The sequence below is a fragment of the Pseudophryne corroboree genome, chromosome 4 (genome assembly GCF_028390025.1).
Source record: "Pseudophryne corroboree isolate aPseCor3 chromosome 4, aPseCor3.hap2, whole genome shotgun sequence".
NCBI classification, from domain to species: domain Eukaryota; kingdom Metazoa; phylum Chordata; class Amphibia; order Anura; family Myobatrachidae; genus Pseudophryne; species Pseudophryne corroboree.
Window position 1 is genome coordinate 321,502 of NC_086447.1, and position 18,839 is coordinate 340,340.

Below are 18,839 nucleotides of genomic sequence, written 5' to 3' on the forward strand. Positions count from 1 at the left end.
GGCACAGGTGCATAGAGCACAGCAGCATGAGGCACACGTGGTACTGAGCTTAGGTGCCAGCATGAGGCACAGGTGCATAGAGCACAGCAGCATGAGGCACAGGTGGTACGGAGCACAGGTGGCAGCATGAGGCACAGCTGCATAGAGCACAGCAGCATGAGGCACAGGTGGCAGCATGAGGCACAGGTGCATAGAGCACAGAAGCATGAGGCACCGGTGCTATGGAGCACAGGTGGCAGCATGAGGCACAGGTGCATAGAGCACAGCAGCATGAGGCACAGGTACATAGAGCACAGCAGCATGAGGCACAGGTGGTATAGAGCACAGGTGGCAGCATGAGGCACACGTGCATAGAGCACAGCAGCATGAGGCACACGTGCATAGAGCACAGCAGTATGAGACACAGGTGGTATTGGGCACAGCAGCATGAGGCACAGGTGGTACGGAGCACAGGTGGCAGCATGAGGCACAGCTGCATAGAGCACAGCAGCATGAGGCACAGCTGCATAGAGCACAGCATCATGAGGCACAGCTGGTATGGATTACAGGTGCATTGAGCACAGCAGAATGAGGCACAGGTGGCAGCATGAGGCACTGCTGCATACAGCACAGCAGCATGGGGCAAAGGTGGCATGGAGCACAGGTGGCAGCATGAGGCACAGGTTGTACGGAGCACAGGTGGCAGCATGAGGCACAGCTGCATAGAGCACAGCTGCATGAGGCACCGGTGGCAGCATGAGGCACAGGTGCATAGAGCGCAGCAGCATGAGGCACAGGTGCATAGAGCACAGCAGCATGAGGCACAGGAGGTGCCGAGTACAGGTGGCAGCATGAGGCACAGGTGCATAGAGCACAGCAGCATGAGGCACAGGTGCATAGAGCACAGCAGCATGAGGCACAGGTGCATAGAGCACAGCAGCATGAGGCACAGGTGGTATGGAGCACAAGTGGCAGCATGAGGCACAGGTGCATAGAGCACAGCAGTATGAGACACAGGTGGTATTGAGCACAGCAGCATGAGGCACAGCTGCATAGAGCACAGCAGCACGAGGCACAGGTGCATAGAGCACAGAAGCATGAGGCACCGGTGATATGGAGCACAGGTGGCAGCATGAGGCACAGGTGCATAGAGCACAGCAGCATGAGGCACAGGTACATAGAGCACAGCAGCATGAGGCACAGGTGGTATAGAGCACAGGTCGGTGGCAGCATGAGGCACACGTGCATAGAGCACAGCAGCATGAGAAACATGTGGTATTGAGCACAGCAGCATGAGGCACAGGTGGTACGGAGCACAGGTGGCAGAATGAGGCACAGGTGCATAGAGGACAGCAGCATGAGGCACAGGTGGTATGGAGCACAGGTGGCAGCATGAGGCACAGGAGGTATGGAGCACAGTAGCATGGGGAAGTTATACACACACTATAGGACAGTGTTTCCCAACCTCGGTCCTCAAGGCACACTAACAGTCCTGGTTTTAGTGATATCCAGGCTTGAACACAGGTGACTTAATTAGTACCTCAGTTCTTTTGATTTAACCATCTGTGCTGAAGCCTGGATATCACTAAAACCTGCACTGTTGGTGTGCCTTGAGGACCGCGGTTGGGAATGCCTGCTATAGCAGGAGGCATGGGGCAGGTTTATCCTCCTGGAATACGCAATGTCAGCGCAGCCCAGTCTATGTGGGGGAGTGACAGGGCAAGCTTCCCACTACAAAGATGGCGGATTGTCTCTCAGTGTGGGAGGGTCTATGTACTTCCTGTAGGCGTGGCATTAGGTGATTACTGTGAGAAATCGTAAGAGAAGTGTGTTACATTTCCTGTGTCTGTGTGTATCATACTGGTCTCATTGTGTAGTAATGTGTCTGTGTGTATCATACTGGTCTCATTGTGTAGTAATGTGTCTGTGTGTATCATACTGGTCTCATTGTGTAGTAATGTGTCTGTGTGTATCATACTGGTCTCATTGTGTAGTAATGTGTCTGTGTGTATCATACTGTACTCATTGTGTAGTATTGTGTCTGTGTGTATCATACTGGTCTCATTGTGTAGTAATGTGTCTGTATCATACTGGTCTCATTGTGTAGTAATGTGTCTGTGTGTATCATACTGGTCTCATTGTGTAGTAATGTGTCTGTGTGTATCATACTGGTCTCATTGTGTAGTAATGTGTCTGTGTGTATCATACTGGTCTCATTGTGTAGTAATGTGTCTGTGTGTATCATACTGGTCTCATTGTGTAGTAATGTGTCTGTGTGTATCATACTGGTCTCATTGTGTAGTAATGTGTCTGTGTGTATCATACTGGTCTCATTGTGTAGTAATGTGTCTGTGTGTATCATACTGGTCTCATTGTGTAGTAATGTGTCTGTGTGTATCATACTGGTCTCATTGTGTAGTAATGTGTCTGTGTGTATCATACTGGTCTCATTGTGTAGTAATGTGTCTGTGTGTATCATACTGGTCTCATTGTGTAGTAATGTGTCTGTGTGTATCATACTGGTCTCATTGTGTAGTAATGTGTGTGTATCATACTGGTCTCATTGTGTAGTAATGTATCTGTGTGTATCATACTGGTCTTATTGTGTAGTAATGTGTCTGTGTGTATCATACTGGTCTCATTGTGTAGTAATGTGTCTGTGTATCATACTAGTCTCATTGTGTAGTAATGTGTCTGTGTGTATCATACTGGTCTCATTGTGTAGTAATGTATCTGTGTGTATCATACTGGTCTCATTGTGTAGTAATGTGTCTGTGTGTATCATACTGGTCTCATTGTGTAGTAATGTGTCTGTGTGTATCATACTGGTCTCATTGTGTAGTAATGTGTCTGTGTGTATCATACTGGTCTCATTGTGTAGTAATGTGTGTGTGTATCATACTGGTCTCATTGTGTAGTAATGTGTCTGTGTGTATCATACTGGTCTCATTGTGTAGTAATGTGTGTGTATCATACTGGTCTCATTGTGTAGTAATGTGTCTGTGTGTATCATACTGGTCTCATTGTGTAGTAATGTGTCTGTGTGTATCATACTGGTCTCATTGTGTAGTAATGTGTGTGTATCATACTGGTCTCATTGTGTAGTAATGTGTCTGTGTGTATCATACTGTACTCATTGTGTAGTAATGTGTCTGTGTGTATCATACTGGTCTCATTGTGTAGTAATGTGTGTGTATCATACTGGTCTCATTGTGTAGTAATGTGTGTGTATCATACTGGTCTCATTGTGTAGTAATGTGTGTGTATCATACTGGTCTCATTGTGTAGTAATGTGTCTGTGTGTATCATACTGGTCTCATTGTGTAGTAATGTGTTTGTGTGTATCATATTGGTCTCATTGTGTAGTAATGTGTCTGTGTGTATCATACTGTACTCATTGTGTAGTAATGTGTCTGTGTGTATCATACTGGTCTCATTGTGTCTGTGTGTATCATACTGTACTCATTGTGTAGTAATGTGTCTGTGTGTATCATACTGTACTCATTGTGTAGTAATGTGTCTGTGTGTATCATACTGGTCTCATTGTGTAGTAATGTGTGTGTATCATACTGGTCTCATTGTGTAGTAATGTGTGTGTATCATACTGGTCTCATTGTGTAGTAATGTGTGTGTATCATACTGGTCTCATTGTGTAGTAATGTGTCTGTGTGTATCATACTGGTCTCATTGTGTAGTAATGTGTCTGTGTGTATCATACTGGTCTCATTGTGTAGTAATGTGTCTGTGTGTATCATACTGGTCTCATTGTGTAGTAATGTGTGTGTATCATACTGGTCTCATTGTGTAGTAATGTGTCTGTGTGTATCATACTGGTCTCATTGTGTAGTAATGTGTGTGTATCATACTGGTCTCATTGTGTAGTAATGTGTGTGTATCATACTGGTCTCATTGTGTAGTAATGTGTCTGTGTGTATCATACTGGTCTCATTGTGTAGTAATGTGTCTGTGTGTATCATACTGGTCTCATTGTGTAGTAATGTGTCTGTGTGTATCATACTGGTCTCATTGTGTAGTAATGTGTCTGTGTGTATCATACTGGTCTCATTGTGTAGTAATGTGTCTGTGTGTATCATACTGGTCTCATTGTGTAGTAATGTGTCTGTGTGTATCATACTGGTCTCATTGTGTAGTAATGTGTGTGTATCATACTGGTCTCATTGTGTAGTAATGTGTCTGTGTGTATCATACTGGTCTCATTGTGTAGTAATGTGTGTGTATCATACTGGTCTCATTGTGTAGTAATGTGTGTGTATCATACTGGTCTCATTGTGTAGTAATGTGTCTGTGTGTATCATACTGGTCTCATTGTGTAGTAATGTGTCTGTGTGTATCATACTGGTCTCATTGTGTAGTAATGTGTCTGTGTGTATCATACTGGTCTCATTGTGTAGTAATGTGTCTGTGTGTATCATACTGGTCTCATTGTGTAGTAATGTGTCTGTGTGTATCATACTGGTCTCATTGTGTAGTAATGTGTCTGTGTGTATCATACTGGTCTCATTGTGTAGTAATGTGTCTGTGTGTATCATACTGGTCTCATTGTGTAGTAATGTGTCTGTGTGTATCATACTGGTCTCATTGTGTAGTAATGTGTGTGTATCATACTGGTCTCATTGTGTAGTAATGTGTCTGTGTGTATCATACTGGTCTCATTGTGTAGTAATGTGTCTGTGTGTGTGTATCATACTGGTCTCATTGTGTAGGAATGTGTCTGTGTGTGTGTATCATACTGGTCTCATTGTGTAGGAATGTGTCTGTGTGTATAATACTGGTCTCATTGTGTAGGAATGTGTCTGTGTGTATCATACTGGTCTCATTGTGTAGGAATGTGTCTGTGTGTATCATACTGGTCTCATTGTGTAGGAATGTGTCTGTGTGTATCATACTGGTCTCATTGTGTAGTAATGTGTCTGTGTGTATCATACTGGTCTCATTGTGTAGTAATGTGTCTGTGTGTATCATACTGGTCTCATTGTGTAGTAATGTGTCTGTGTGTATCATACTGGTCTCATTGTGTAGTAATGTGTCTGTGTGTATCATACTGGTCTCATTGTGTAGTAATGTGTCTGTGTGTATCATACTGGTCTCATTGTGTAGTAATGTGTCTGTGTGTATCATACTGGTCTCATTGTGTAGTAATGTGTCTGTGTGTATCATACTGGTCTCATTGTGTAGTAATGTGTCTGTGTGTATCATACTGATCTCATTGTGTAGTAATGTGTCTGTGTGTATCATACTGGTCTCATTGTGTAGTAATGTGTCTGTGTGTATCATACTGGTCTCATTGTGTAGTAATGTGTCTGTGTGTATCATACTGGTCTCATTGTGTAGTAATGTGTCTGTGTGTATCATACTGGTCTCATTGTGTAGTAATGTGTCTGTGTGTATCATACTGGTCTCATTGTGTAGTAATGTGTCTGTGTGTATCATACTGGTCTCATTGTGTAGTAATGTGTCTGTGTGTATCATACTGGTCTCATTGTGTAGTAATGTGTCTGTGTGTATCATACTGGTCTCATTGTGTAGTAATGTGTCTGTGTGTATCATACTGGTCTCATTGTGTAGTAATGTGTCTGTGTGTATCATACTGGTCTCATTGTGTAGTAATGTGTCTGTGTGTATCATACTGGTCTCATTGTGTAGTAATGTGTCTGTGTGTATCATACTGGTCTCATTGTGTAGTAATGTGTCTGTGTGTATCATACTGGTCTCATTGTGTAGTAATGTGTCTGTGTGTATCATACTGGTCTCATTGTGTAGTAATGTGTGTGTATCATACTGGTCTCATTGTGTAGTAATGTATCTGTGTGTATCATACTGGTCTTATTGTGTAGTAATGTGTCTGTGTGTATCATACTGGTCTCATTGTGTAGTAATGTGTCTGTGTATCATACTAGTCTCATTGTGTAGTAATGTGTCTGTGTGTATCATACTGGTCTCATTGTGTAGTAATGTGTGTGTATCATACTGGTCTCATTGTGTAGTAATGTGTCTGTGTGTATCATACTGTACTCATTGTGTAGTAATGTGTCTGTGTGTATCATACTGGTCTCATTGTGTAGTAATGTGTGTGTATCATACTGGTCTCATTGTGTAGTAATGTGTGTGTATCATACTGGTCTCATTGTGTAGTAATGTGTGTGTATCATACTGGTCTCATTGTGTAGTAATGTGTCTGTGTGTATCATACTGGTCTCATTGTGTAGTAATGTGTTTGTGTGTATCATATTGGTCTCATTGTGTAGTAATGTGTCTGTGTGTATCATACTGTACTCATTGTGTAGTAATGTGTCTGTGTGTATCATACTGGTCTCATTGTGTCTGTGTGTATCATACTGTACTCATTGTGTAGTAATGTGTCTGTGTGTATCATACTGTACTCATTGTGTAGTAATGTGTCTGTGTGTATCATACTGGTCTCATTGTGTAGTAATGTGTGTGTATCATACTGGTCTCATTGTGTAGTAATGTGTCTGTGTGTATCATACTGGTCTCATTGTGTAGTAATGTGTCTGTGTGTATCATACTGGTCTCATTGTGTAGTAATGTGTCTGTGTGTATCATACTGGTCTCATTGTGTAGTAATGTGTGTGTATCATACTGGTCTCATTGTGTAGTAATGTGTCTGTGTGTATCATACTGGTCTCATTGTGTAGTAATGTGTGTGTATCATACTGGTCTCATTGTGTAGTAATGTGTGTGTATCATACTGGTCTCATTGTGTAGTAATGTGTCTGTGTGTATCATACTGGTCTCATTGTGTAGGAATGTGTCTGTGTGTATAATACTGGTCTCATTGTGTAGGAATGTGTCTGTGTGTATCATACTGGTCTCATTGTGTAGGAATGTGTCTGTGTGTATCATACTGGTCTCATTGTGTAGGAATGTGTCTGTGTGTATCATACTGGTCTCATTGTGTAGTAATGTGTCTGTGTGTATCATACTGGTCTCATTGTGTAGTAATGTGTCTGTGTGTATAATACTGGTCTCATTGTGTAGTAATGTGTCTGTGTGTATCATACTGGTCTCATTGTGTAGTAATGTGTCTGTGTGTATCATACTGGTCTCATTGTGTAGTAATGTGTCTGTGTGTATCATACTGGTCTCATTGTGTAGTAATGTGTCTGTGTGTATCATACTGGTCTCATTGTGTAGTAATGTGTCTGTGTGTATCATACTGGTCTCATTGTGTAGTAATGTGTCTGTGTGTATCATACTGATCTCATTGTGTAGTAATGTGTCTGTGTGTATCATACTGGTCTCATTGTGTAGTAATGTGTCTGTGTGTATCATACTGGTCTCATTGTGTAGTAATGTGTCTGTGTGTATCATACTGGTCTCATTGTGTAGTAATGTGTCTGTGTGTATCATACTGGTCTCATTGTGTAGTAATGTGTCTGTGTGTATCATACTGGTCTCATTGTGTAGTAATGTGTCTGTGTGTATCATACTGGTCTCATTGTGTAGTAATGTGTCTGTGTGTATCATACTGGTCTCATTGTGTAGTAATGTGTGTGTATCATACTGGTCTCATTGTGTAGTAATGTGTCTGTGTGTATCATACTGGTCTCATTGTGTAGTAATGTGTCTGTGTGTATCATACTGGTCTCATTGTGTAGTAATGTGTCTGTGTGTATCATACTGGTCTCATTGTGTAGTAATGTGTCTGTGTGTATCATACTGGTCTCATTGTGTAGTAATGTGTCTGTGTGTATCATACTGGTCTCATTGTGTAGTAATGTGTCTGTGTGTATCATACTGGTCTCATTGTGTAGTAATGTGTCTGTGTGTATCATACTGGTCTCATTGTGTAGTAATGTGTCTGTGTGTATCATACTGGTCTCATTGTGTAGTAATGTGTCTGTGTGTATCATACTGGTCTCATTGTGTAGTAATGTGTCTGTGTGTATCATACTGGTCTCATTGTGTAGTAATGTGTGTGTATCATACTGTACTCATTGTGTAGTAATGTGTGTGTATAATACTGGTCTCATTGTGTAGTAATGTGTCTGTGTGTATCATACTGGTCTCATTGTGTAGTAATGTGTGTGTATCATACTGTACTCATTGTGTAGTAATGTGTCTGTGTGTATCATACTGGTCTCATTGTGTAGTAATGTGTCTGTGTGTATCATACTGGTCTCATTGTGTAGTAATGTGTCTGTGTGTATCATACTGGTCTCATTGTGTAGTAATGTGTCTGTGTGTATCATACTGGTCTCATTGTGTAGTAATGTTGTGTGTATAATACTGGTCTCATTGTGTAGTAATGTGTCTGTGTGTATCATACTGGTCTCATTGTGTAGTAATGTGTGTGTATCATACTGTACTCATTGTGTAGTAATGTGTCTGTGTGTATCATACTGGTCTCATTGTGTAGTAATGTGTCTGTATCATACTGGTCTCATTGTGTAGTAATGTGTCTGTGTGTATCATACTGGTCTCATTGTGTAGTAATGTGTCTGTGTGTATCATACTGGTCTCATTGTGTAGTAATGTGTCTGTGTGTATCATACTGGTCTCATTGTGTAGTAATGTGTGTGTATCATACTGGTCTCATTGTGTAGTAATGTGTGTGTATCATACTGGTCTCATTGTGTAGTAATGTGTGTGTATCATACTGGTCTCATTGTGTAGTAATGTGTCTGTGTGTATCATACTGGTCTCATTGTGTAGTAATGTGTTTGTGTGTATCATATTGGTCTCATTGTGTAGTAATGTGTCTGTGTGTATCATACTGTACTCATTGTGTAGTAATGTGTCTGTGTGTATCATACTGGTCTCATTGTGTCTGTGTGTATCATACTGTACTCATTGTGTAGTAATGTGTCTGTGTGTATCATACTGTACTCATTGTGTAGTAATGTGTCTGTGTGTATCATACTGGTCTCATTGTGTAGTAATGTGTGTGTATCATACTGGTCTCATTGTGTAGTAATGTGTGTGTATCATACTGGTCTCATTGTGTAGTAATGTGTGTGTATCATACTGGTCTCATTGTGTAGTAATGTGTCTGTGTGTATCATACTGGTCTCATTGTGTAGTAATGTGTCTGTGTGTATCATACTGGTCTCATTGTGTAGTAATGTGTCTGTGTGTATCATACTGGTCTCATTGTGTAGTAATGTGTCTGTGTGTATCATACTGGTCTCATTGTGTAGTAATGTGTCTGTGTGTATCATACTGGTCTCATTGTGTAGTAATGTATCTGTGTGTATCATACTGGTCTCATTGTGTAGTAATGTGTCTGTGTGTATCATACTGGTCTCATTGTGTAGTAATGTGTCTGTGTATCATACTGGTCTCATTGTGTAGTAATGTGTCTGTGTGTATCATACTGGTCTCATTGTGTAGTAATGTGTCTGTGTGTATCATACTGGTCTCATTGTGTAGTAATGTGTCTGTGTGTATCATACTGGTCTCATTGTGTAGTAATGTGTCTGTGTGTATCATACTGGTCTCATTGTGTAGTAATGTGTCTGTGTGTATCATACTGGTCTCATTGTGTAGTAATGTGTCTGTGTGTATCATACTGGTCTCATTGTGTAGTAATGTGTGTGTATCATACTGGTCTCATTGTGTAGTAATGTGTCTGTGTGTATCATACTGGTCTCATTGTGTAGTAATGTGTGTGTATCATACTGGTCTCATTGTGTAGTAATGTGTCTGTGTGTATCATACTGGTCTCATTGTGTAGTAATGTGTCTGTGTGTATCATACTGGTCTCATTGTGTAGTAATGTGTGTGTATCATACTGGTCTCATTGTGAAGTAATGTGTCTGTGTGTATCATACTGGTCTCATTGTGTAGTAATGTGTGTGTATCATACTGGTCTCATTGTGTAGTAATGTGTGTGTATCATACTGGTCTCATTGTGTAGTAATGTGTGTGTATCATACTGGTCTCATTGTGTAGTAATGTGTCTGTGTGTATCATACTGGTCTCATTGTGTAGTAATGTGTTTGTGTGTATCATATTGGTCTCATTGTGTAGTAATGTGTCTGTGTGTATCATACTGTACTCATTGTGTAGTAATGTGTCTGTGTGTATCATACTGGTCTCATTGTGTCTGTGTGTATCATACTGTACTCATTGTGTAGTAATGTGTCTGTGTGTATCATACTGTACTCATTGTGTAGTAATGTGTGTGTATCATACTGGTCTCATTGTGTAGTAATGTGTGTGTATCATACTGGTCTCATTGTGTAGTAATGTGTGTGTATCATACTGGTCTCATTGTGTAGTAATGTGTGTGTATCATACTGGTCTCATTGTGTAGTAATGTGTCTGTGTGTATCATACTGGTCTCATTGTGTAGTAATGTGTCTGTGTGTATCATACTGGTCTCATTGTGTAGTAATGTGTCTGTGTGTATCATACTGGTCTCATTGTGTAGTAATGTGTCTGTGTGTATCATACTGGTCTCATTGTGTAGTAATGTGTGTGTATCATACTGGTCTCATTGTGTAGTAATGTGTCTGTGTGTATCATACTGGTCTCATTGTGTAGTAATGTGTCTGTGTGTATCATACTGTACTCATTGTGTAGTAATGTGTCTGTGTGTATCATACTGGTCTCATTGTGTAGTAATGTGTCTGTGTGTATCATACTGGTCTCATTGTGCAGTAATGTGTCTGTGTGTATCATACTGGTCTCATTGTGTCTGTGTGTATCATACTGTACTCATTGTGTAGTAATGTGTCTGTGTGTATCATACTGGTCTCATTGTGTAGTAATGTGTCTGTGTGTATCATACTGGTCTCATTGTGTAGTAATGTGTCTGTGTGTATCATACTGGTCTCATTGTGTAGTAATGTGTCTGTGTGTATCATACTGGTCTCATTGTGTAGTAATGTGTGTGTATCATACTGGTCTCATTGTGTAGTAATGTGTCTGTGTGTATCATACTGGTCTCATTGTGTAGTAATGTGTGTGTATCATACTGGTCTCATTGTGTAGTAATGTGTGTGTATCATACTGATCTCATTGTGTAGTAATGTGTCTGTGTGTATCATACTGGTCTCATTGTGTAGTAATGTGTGTGTATCATACTGGTCTCATTGTGTAGTAATGTGTGTGTATCATACTGGTCTCATTGTGTAGTAATGTGTCTGTGTGTATCATACTGGTCTCATTGTGTAGTAATGTGTCTGTGTGTATCATACTGGTCTCATTGTGTAGTAATGTGTCTGTATCATACTGGTCTCATTGTGTAGTAATGTGTGTGTATCATACTGATCTCATTGTGTAGTAATGTGTCTGTGTGTATCATACTGGTCTCATTGTGTAGTAATGTGTGTGTATCATACTGGTCTCATTGTGTAGTAATGTGTCTGTGTGTATCATACTGGTCTCATTGTGTAGTAATGTGTCTGTATCATACTGGTCTCATTGTGTAGTAATGTGTGTGTATCATACTGATCTCATTGTGTAGTAATGTGTCTGTGTGTATCATACTGGTCTCATTGTGTAGTAATGTGTGTGTATCATACTGGTCTCATTGTGTAGTAATGTGTCTGTGTGTATCATACTGGTCTCATTGTGTAGTAATGTGTCTGTGTGTATCATACTGGTCTCATTGTGTAGTAATGTGTCTGTGTGTATCATACTGGTCTCATTGTGTAGTAATGTATCTGTGTGTATCATACTGGTCTCATTGTGTAGTAATGTGTCTGTGTGTATCATACTGGTCTCATTGTGTAGTAATGTGTCTGTGTGTATCATACTGGTCTCATTGTGTAGTAATGTGTCTGTGTGTATCATACTGGTCTCATTGTGTAGTAATGTGTGTGTATCATACTGGTCTCATTGTGTAGTAATGTGTGTGTATCATACTGGTCTCATTGTGTAGTAATGTGTCTGTGTGTATCATACTGGTCTCATTGTGTAGTAATGTGTCTGTATCATACTATCTCATTGTGTAGTAATGTGTGTGTATCATACTGGTCTCATTGTGTAGTAATGTGTGTGTATCATACTGGTCTCATTGTGTAGAAATGTGTCTGTGTGTATCATACTGGTCTCATTGTGTAGTAATGTGTCTGTATCATACTGGTCTCATTGTGTAGTAATGTGTGTGTATCATACTGATCTCATTGTGTAGTAATGTGTCTGTGTGTATCATACTGGTCTCATTGTGTAGTAATGTGTGTGTATCATACTGGTCTCATTGTGTAGTAATGTGTGTGTATCATACTGGTCTCATTGTGTAGTAATGTGTCTGTGTGTATCATACTGGTCTCATTGTGTAGTAATGTGTCTGTATCATACTGGTCTCATTGTGTAGTAATGTGTGTGTATCATACTGATCTCATTGTGTAGTAATGTGTGTGTATCATACTGATCTCATTGTGTAGTAATGTGTCTGTGTGTATCATACTGGTCTCATTGTGTAGTAATGTGTGTGTATCATACTGGTCTCATTGTGTAGTAATGTGTCTGTGTGTATCATACTGGTCTCATTGTGTAGTAATGTGTCTGTATCATACTGGTCTCATTGTGTAGTAATGTGTGTGTATCATACTGATCTCATTGTGTAGTAATGTGTCTGTGTGTATCATACTGGTCTCATTGTGTAGTAATGTGTGTGTATCATACTGGTCTCATTGTGTAGTAATGTGTCTGTGTGTATCATACTGGTCTCATTGTGTAGTAATGTGTGTGTATCATACTGGTCTCATTGTGTAGTAATGTGTGTGTATCATACTGGTCTCATTGTGTAGTAATGTGTCTGTGTGTATCATACTGGTCTCATTGTGTAGTAATGTGTCTGTGTGTATCATACTGGTCTCATTGTGTAGTAATGTGTCTGTATCATACTGGTCTCATTGTGTAGTAATGTGTGTGTATCATACTGATCTCATTGTGTAGTAATGTGTCTGTGTGTATCATACTGGTCTCATTGTGTAGTAATGTGTGTGTATCATACTGGTCTCATTGTGTAGTAATGTGTCTGTGTGTATCATACTGGTCTCATTGTGTAGTAATGTGTCTGTATCATACTGGTCTCATTGTGTAGTAATGTGTGTGTATCATACTGATCTCATTGTGTAGTAATGTGTCTGTGTGTATCATACTGGTCTCATTGTGTAGTAATGTGTGTGTATCATACTGGTCTCATTGTGTAGTAATGTGTGTGTATCATACTGGTCTCATTGTGTAGTAATGTGTCTGTGTGTATCATACTGGTCTCATTGTGTAGTAATGTGTCTGTATCATACTGGTCTCATTGTGTAGTAATGTGTGTGTATCATACTGATCTCATTGTGTAGTAATGTGTGTGTATCATACTGATCTCATTGTGTAGTAATGTGTCTGTGTGTATCATACTGGTCTCATTGTGTAGTAATGTGTGTGTATCATACTGGTCTCATTGTGTAGTAATGTGTCTGTGTGTATCATACTGGTCTCATTGTGTAGTAATGTGTGTGTATCATACTGGTCTCATTGTGTAGTAATGTGTCTGTGTGTATCATACTGGTCTCATTGTGTAGTAATGTGTCTGTGTGTATCATACTGTCTCATTGTGTAGTAATGTGTCTGTGTGTATCATACTGGTCTCATTGTGTAGTAATGTGTCTGTGTGTATCATACTGGTCTCATTGTGTAGTAATGTGTCTGTGGTATCATACTGGTCTCATTGTGTAGTAATGTCTGTGTGTATCATACTGGTCTCATTGTGTAGTAATGTGTCTGTGTGTATCATACTGGTCTCATTGTGTAGTAATGTGTCTGTGTGTATCATACTGGTCTCATTGTGTAGTAATGTGTCTGTATCATACTGGTCTCATTGTGTAGTAATGTGTCTGTGTGTATCATACTGGTCTCATTGTGTAGTAATGTGTCTGTGTGATCATACTGGTCTCATTGTGTAGTAATGTGTGTGTATCATACTGGTCTCATTGTGTAGTAATGTGTCTGTGTGTATCATACTGGTCTCATTGTGTAGTAATGTGTCTGGTATCATACTGGTCTCATTGTGTAGTAATGTGTGTGTATCATACTGGTCTCATTGTGTAGTAATGTGTGTGTATCATACTGATCTCATTGTGTAGTAATGTGTCTGTGTGTATCATACTGGTCTCATTGTGTAGTAATGTGTGTGTATCATACTGGTCTCATTGTGTAGTAATGTGTCTGTGTGTATCATACTGGTCTCATTGTGTAGTAATGTGTGTGTATCATACTGGTCTCATTGTGTAGTAATGTGTGTGTATCATACTGATCTCATTGTGTAGTAATGTGTCTGTGTGTATCATACTGGTCTCATTGTGTAGTAATGTGTCTGTGTGTATCATACTGGTCTCATTGTGTAGTAATGTGTCTGTGTGTATCATACTGGTCTCATTGTGTAGTAATGTGTCTGTGTGTATCATACTGGTCTCATTGTGTAGTAATGTGTCTGTGTGTATCATACTGGTCTCATTGTGTAGTAATGTGTGTGTATCATACTGGTCTCATTGTGTAGTAATGTGTTGTGTATCATACTGGTCTCATTGTGTAGTAATGTGTCTGTGTGTATCATACTGGTCTCATTGTGTAGTAATGTGTCGTGTATCATACTGGTCTCATTGTGTAGTAATGTGTCTGTATCATACTGATCTCATTGTGTAGTAATGTGTGTGTATCATACTGGTCTCATTGTGTAGTAATGTGTGTGTATCATACTGGTCTCATTGTGTAGTAATGTGTCTGTGTGTATCATACTGGTCTCATTGTGTAGTAATGTGTCTGTATCATACTGGTCTCATTGTGTAGTAATGTGTGTGTATCATACTGATCTCATTGTGTAGTAATGTGTCTGTGTGTATCATACTGGTCTCATTGTGTAGTAATGTGTCGTGTATCATACTGGTCTCATTGTGTAGTAATGTGTGTGTATCATACTGGTCTCATTGTGTAGTAATGTGTCTGTGTGTATCATACTGGTCTCATTGTGTAGTAATGTGTCTGTATCATACTGGTCTCATTGTGTAGTAATGTGTGTGTATCATACTGATCTCATTGTGTAGTAATGTGTGTGTATCATACTGATCTCATTGTGTAGTAATGTGTCTGTGTGTATCATACTGGTCTCATTGTGTAGTAATGTGTGTGTATCATACTGGTCTCATTGTGTAGTAATGTGTCTGTGTGTATCATACTGGTCTCATTGTGTAGTAATGTGTCTGTATCATACTGGTCTCATTGTGTAGTAATGTGTGTGTATCATACTGATCTCATTGTGTAGTAATGTGTCTGTGTGTATCATACTGGTCTCATTGTGTAGTAATGTGTGTGTATCATACTGGTCTCATTGTGTAGTAATGTGTCTGTGTGTATCATACTGGTCTCATTGTGTAGTAATGTGTGTGTATCATACTGGTCTCATTGTGTAGTAATGTGTGTGTATCATACTGGTCTCATTGTGTAGTAATGTGTCTGTGTGTATCATACTGGTCTCATTGTGTAGTAATGTGTCTGTGTGTATCATACTGGTCTCATTGTGTAGTAATGTGTCTGTATCATACTGGTCTCATTGTGTAGTAATGTGTGTGTATCATACTGATCTCATTGTGTAGTAATGTGTCTGTGTGTATCATACTGGTCTCATTGTGTAGTAATGTGTGTGTATCATACTGGTCTCATTGTGTAGTAATGTGTCTGTGTGTATCATACTGGTCTCATTGTGTAGTAATGTGTCTGTATCATACTGGTCTCATTGTGTAGTAATGTGTGTGTATCATACTGATCTCATTGTGTAGTAATGTGTCTGTGTGTATCATACTGGTCTCATTGTGTAGTAATGTGTGTGTATCATACTGGTCTCATTGTGTAGTAATGTGTGTGTATCATACTGGTCTCATTGTGTAGTAATGTGTCTGTGTGTATCATACTGGTCTCATTGTGTAGTAATGTGTCTGTATCATACTGGTCTCATTGTGTAGTAATGTGTGTGTATCATACTGATCTCATTGTGTAGTAATGTGTGTGTATCATACTGGTCTCATTGTGTAGTAATGTGTCTGTGTGTATCATACTGGTCTCATTGTGTAGTAATGTGTGTGTATCATACTGGTCTCATTGTGTAGTAATGTGTCTGTGTGTATCATACTGGTCTCATTGTGTAGTAATGTGTGTGTGTATCATACTGGTCTCATTGTGTAGTAATGTGTCTGTGTGTATCATACTGGTCTCATTGTGTAGTAATGTGTCTGTGGTATCATACTGTCTCATTGTGTAGTAATGTGTCTGTGTGTATCATACTGGTCTCATTGTGTAGTAATGTGTCTGTGTGTATCATACTGGTCTCATTGTGTAGTAATGTGTCTGTGTGTATCATACTGGTCTCATTGTGTAGTAATGTGTCTGTGTGTATCATACTGGTCTCATTGTGTAGTAATGTGTCTGTGTGTATCATACTGGTCTCATTGTGTAGTAATGTGTCTGTGTATCATACTGGTCTCATTGTGTAGTAATGTGTCTGTGTGTATCATACTGGTCTCATTGTGTAGTAATGTGTGTGTATCATACTGGTCTCATTGTGTAGTAATGTGTCTGTGTGTATCATACTGGTCTCATTGTGTAGTAATGTGTCTGTGTATCATACTGGTCTCATTGTGTAGTAATGTGTCGTGTATCATACTGGTCTCATTGTGTAGTAATGTGTGTGTATCATACTGATCTCATTGTGTAGTAATGTGTCTGTGTGTATCATACTGGTCTCATTGTGTAGTAATGTGTGTGTATCATACTGGTCTCATTGTGTAGTAATGTGTCTGTGTGTATCATACTGGTCTCATTGTGTAGTAATGTGTCTGTGTGTATCATACTGGTCTCATTGTGTAGTAATGTGTCTGTGTGTATCATACTGGTCTCATTGTGTAGTAATGTATCTGTGTGTATCATACTGGTCTCATTGTGTAGTAATGTGTCTGTGTGTATCATACTGGTCTCATTGTGTAGTAATGTGTCTGTGTGTATCATACTGGTCTCATTGTGTAGTAATGTGTCTGTATCATACTGGTCTCATTGTGTAGTAATGTGTCTGTGTGTATCATACTGTACTCATTGTGTAGTAATGTGTCTGTGTGTATCATACTGGTCTCATTGTGTAGTAATGTGTCTGTGTGTATCATACTGGTCTCATTGTGTAGTAATGTGTCTGTGTGTATCATACTGGTCTCATTGTGTAGTAATGTGTGTGTATCATACTGGTCTCATTGTGTAGTAATGTGTCTGTGTGTATCATACTGGTCTCATTGTGTAGTAATGTGTGTGTATCATACTGGTCTCATTGTGTAGTAATGTGTGTGTATCATACTGATCTCATTGTGTAGTAATGTGTCTGTGTGTATCATACTGGTCTCATTGTGTAGTAATGTGTCTGTGTGTATCATACTGGTCTCATTGTGTAGTAATGTGTCTGTGTGTATCATACTGGTCTCATTGTGTAGTAATGTGTCTGTATCATACTGGTCTCATTGTGTAGTAATGTGTGTGTATCATACTGATCTCATTGTGTAGTAATGTGTCTGTGTGTATCATACTGGTCTCATTGTGTAGTAATGTGTGTGTATCATACTGGTCTCATTGTGTAGTAATGTGTCTGTGTGTATCATACTGGTCTCATTGTGTAGTAATGTGTCTGTATCATACTGGTCTCATTGTGTAGTAATGTGTGTGTATCAAACTGATCTCATTGTGTAGTAATGTGTCTGTGTGTATCATACTGGTCTCATTGTGTAGTAATGTGTGTGTATCATACTGGTCTCATTGTGTAGTAATGTGTCTGTGTGTATCATACTGGTCTCATTGTGTAGTAATGTGTCTGTATCATACTGGTCTCATTGTGTAGTAATGTGTGTGTATCATACTGATCTCATTGTGTAGTAATGTGTCTGTGTGTATCATACTGGTCTCATTGTGTAGTAATGTGTGTGTATCATACTGGTCTCATTGTGTAGTAATGTGTCTGTGTGTATCATACTGGTCTCATTGTGTAGTAATGTGTCTGTGTGTATCATACTGGTCTCATTGTGTAGTAATGTGTCTGTGTGTATCATACTGATCTCATTGTGTAGTAATGTGTCTGTGTGTATCATACTGGTCTCATTGTGTAGTAATGTGTCTGTGTGTATCATACTGGTCTCATTGTGTAGTAATGTGTCTGTGTATCATACTAGTCTCATTGTGTAGTAATGTGTCTGTGTGTATCATACTGGTCTCATTGTGTAGTAATGTGTCTGTGTGTATCATACTGGTCTCATTGTGTAGTAATGTGTCTGTGTGTATCATACTGGTCTCATTGTGTAGTAATGTGTGTGTATCATACTGATCTCATTGTGTAGTAATGTGTCTGTGTGTATCATACTGGTCTCATTGTGTAGTAATGTGTCTGTATCATACTGGTCTCATTGTGTAGTAATGTGTCTGTGTGTATCATACTGGTCTCATTGTGTAGTAATGTGTCTGTGTGTATCATACTGGTCTCATTGTGTAGTAATGTGTGTGTATCATACTGGTCTCATTGTGTAGTAATGTGTGTGTATCATACTGATCTCATTGTGTAGTAATGTGTCTGTGTGTATCATACTGGTCTCATTGTGTAGTAATGTGTGTGTATCATACTGGTCTCATTGTGTAGTAATGTGTCTGTGTGTATCATACTGGTCTCATTGTGTAGTAATGTGTCTGTGTGTATCATACTGGTCTTATTGGGTAGTAATGTGTCTGTGTGTATCATACTGGTCTCATTGTGTAGTAATGTGTCTGTGTGTATCATACTGTACTCATTGTGTAGTAATGTGTCTGTGTGTATCATACTGGTCTCATTGTGTAGTAATGTGTGTGTATCATAC